Source organism: Camelina sativa, chromosome 16 (assembly GCF_000633955.1).
Source record: "Camelina sativa cultivar DH55 chromosome 16, Cs, whole genome shotgun sequence".
NCBI lineage: Eukaryota > Viridiplantae > Streptophyta > Magnoliopsida > Brassicales > Brassicaceae > Camelina > Camelina sativa.
In genome coordinates, this window is record NC_025700.1 from 3,058,187 (window position 1) to 3,058,893 (window position 707).

The following is a 707-nucleotide window of genomic DNA, read 5'->3' on the forward strand; positions in this document are numbered from 1 at the left end:
AGGTAACGTTAAAAAAAGGTTATGAGTTTAATGAACCTGAGTTTCATGGTTTACTTTATCATTTAGATTACAAATTAAGTTTTGTAAACTTAAGTGATTAGGTAAAGAGATTAGGGTATTGAGAGAATTACTTATCTCGTTTTGGTTACTGGATTAACCTACAAGCATCCTTAAAAAAACGGTTTACCATATCTTTCTCTAGTCTCTCTAGTGTAAATGTTTTAACTCTATTGATTGCTTGAACTCAACTTTTTCCGTCTATGCTTGTTTAGGCGCTAGATGGTTGGTCCTTGTCATGGACAAACATATACTTCCTCTGTTTCAAAATATAAGATGTTTTAGAGAAGTTTTTTGTTTCATAATATATGATGTTTTCAAGTTTATATGTAACTTTTAGATTAGTTTAGTATTTTATATTATGCAGTATATATTGTTTTTGATTGGTTGAACTTGATAAAAGTAAAGACGTCTTAATTTGCGTACTTTAGTTAAAACATCATATATTTTGAAACGGATGGAGTATAAGTCTCTTATATATGAAAAGTTTTATAAAAGTAATACAAATTGTTGTGGCTGACCTACAATAAAGGCTAGCTACCATGAGAAATCACCTTGAATGGTCTAGATCACGTAAATCACTTGGTAATCATGAACAAATTTATTAAAGTTAATTAAAAAGAACTTGTTCCAAAGTCTTTTAAGGTCTA

General features: G+C 29.0%; 1 long non-coding RNA gene across 1 annotated transcript in view; it reads left to right on the forward strand.

Annotated features, from left to right (window-relative positions):
• Window positions 500-707, forward strand: part of LOC109129407 — a 1,563-nt gene continuing 1,355 nt past the window's right edge. Inside the window, exon 1 of the long non-coding RNA XR_002035721.1 lies at window positions 500-702. This is a non-coding gene — a long non-coding RNA (uncharacterized LOC109129407). The remainder of the gene's footprint in view (window positions 703-707) is intronic.